This window comes from Mesoplodon bidens (genome assembly GCF_964165515.1).
Source record: "Mesoplodon bidens genome assembly, chromosome: 5".
In the NCBI taxonomy this organism is placed as follows: Eukaryota; Metazoa; Chordata; class Mammalia; order Artiodactyla; family Ziphiidae; genus Mesoplodon; species Mesoplodon bidens.
In genome coordinates, this window is record NC_138161.1 from 100,221,360 (window position 1) to 100,223,765 (window position 2,406).

The window sequence follows — 2,406 nt, forward strand, 5'->3', positions numbered from 1 at the left end:
GTCTCTGTCTCTGATTCTGGGCTCTTTCTTTGGTCTTGAAGCTGGGTAAGCACTGGGCTTGTAGGCCTGAGGGTGCAGCCCACCAAAGACACATTGATTTTCCTGTTCAACCACAGAGAACTACCCACGCTTGCCAGGCAAGGGCCTACTTTCTTTTACGTGAAGTTTTGTACAGTTTATTCCCTCTGCCTGGAATACCTACTCTGACTTTTCTACTCCAGCTAGGTTGGCCTACTTGCTATTTTTCAAACATGCCTGGCATCTCGCCTCAGAGCATTTGCACTGGCTATTCTATCTGCCTGGAACGTTCCTCCCCCATGTCTCCAAAAGTGGCTTGCCCATAATTTAATTGTCTCCACTCAAGTCCTACCTCTTGGTCATCACTGTAACACTCTCCACCCAGAGACCACCAGGAACTCACCTGCAGTGGAGCCAGTTGGGTTTATTGCTTGTTGCAGTGGAGGAGAACGCATACCATGGGGAGCCGCGAGGTCTCAGTGTGGGGTGTCAGAAAGGACTTATGGGGCTTGGGCTTGTTTCTATCTAGATCCATCAGGGTCACAGAGTGGCCTTGTCTGAGGTTGATGTTCTGTGGAATTGTTTATATTCCACAGGAGAGCACCACAGCCTAGCTGTGAGTGCCAGGCCAAGACCTGGACAGCCGCGACTGCTGTTCTCTTTAGCGTTATGGAATCCCCAGTGCACAGGACAGATGCTGGAGGAGAGGGCGGCAGATGTTAGAAAAAAAAGTGTTCAAAGAATTGATGAAGTTTGTCCTCAGTACATTCTAACTCCACATTCAAGCGCCCAGCCATCAACCTCTCCTCTGGGAAGTGGCCTTGATAATCCCAGGCTGACCCTGATCTGTGCTTCTCCTGTGCACAGCACCTCTCCTGTGCACTGCACCTCTCTTTACAGCAGTCCTGAAAGAGTCCTGCAGAGAGGGTCTGCAGTCAGCCTTCCCACCCTGCTGTGAATGCCTTGAGGGCAGAGATCACCTTTCCCTTAGAACCCCGGTGTGAGCAAAGAGCAGGTGCCTAATAATTCACTGACTGACCAGCTGAAAGCCCAGCTTGGCTGCGCTTGAATCGTACCTCTGGCAGGCGTGTGTTCTGAGAGTATGGTCTGCAGGCCACTGGGTGGGAAATAGTTAAACAGGAGCCACCCAGGCACCAGCAGTCAGAGGGTATGTTTGTGAATTTGTGATTCTCAGGGACAGCTTAGTCTGGAGGACTTTGGCCCTCATGTGGGGCCTCTACTGTATGGACTCCATCTGGGCCTGGTTCCTCCTCAAAAAAATCCCCCCATCACAGCTACCCAAGGCCAAGAAGAGGCTGATTGAAGCTTATAGGTCCCAGGAATAGGATAGGAAGGGGCTATAAGAGCCTAGGCATATCCAAAATAGGGGTCACGTATATGGGAGATGGAGTTATCTGATTATCTACTTCTATCCTCACAGCAGCCCATTAAAATAAGAAAGTACTACCCTTATTCATAGATGAAGAAGCAGAGGCACAGAGAGGTTAAGTAACTTGCCCAGAGACACACAGCTAGTGAGTGACAGAGGTGGGATTCAGACTCAGGTCTACCTAATCCCCAAACCCATGTTGGACCTGTACACAGACTGCCTTTCCACAGTCCTCTGGGTGGCTTCGATGGGGGTGGGGATCCTCTGGATATTTGTGTGTTAAGGAACCCATTCAAATAGCTCTCTGGACCAAGTGGTCCCTAGAATCAAGGTTCTGACGCTCAGAAGCGCCAGGCAGGAAGTAGCTGCCTTCACAGAACTGGCCCAAGTTGGGTGGGCTAGGTTCTGGTAGAGCAGGAGAGACAGTAGAGAGAATTCCACCTTGGGGCCTGTGTAAGTGAGACCTTCAGGCTGCCTGTGCCATCTCCACAGGCCCCAGGTCAGCTGGGATTGGACGTGCATGGAAAATCTTAATCCGGTGGGCATTTCCTTGGCTGTGGGTGCCGCAGCTTCTTCTTGTGGCCACTGGGGTCCCAGGGCCACTCCCTGCTGTTATGCTCAGGCAGGCCCTGTTCTGCTCTGAGGAGAGAGGAATGGATGCTGCTGAAGCCTCGTCTGTGTCCTGTGGCCTCCCCTGTCAAAGAACAACTCACAGAGTGTGTGTGGAGTAAGTGGGCTTGTGAGTAACTTGGGGACACGCGAACTCTACCTCCTTTATCCTGAGGAAGGAACATGTTCTGTCAGAACCACAGATAGCACTCATAGCAAAGCCCATGTATAAAAGCCTACTGAATTTTTATAAAATGATCTTTCCTCTTTTACATTTAATAAAAGGAAACACAGGACTTCTCTATAGGTATGGCAACCACACAATTCTGTTCCCAACTTCCAGCCAAGATGGCATAGTGAGTTCATTCTGTGGCCTACGGCCTCTGTTC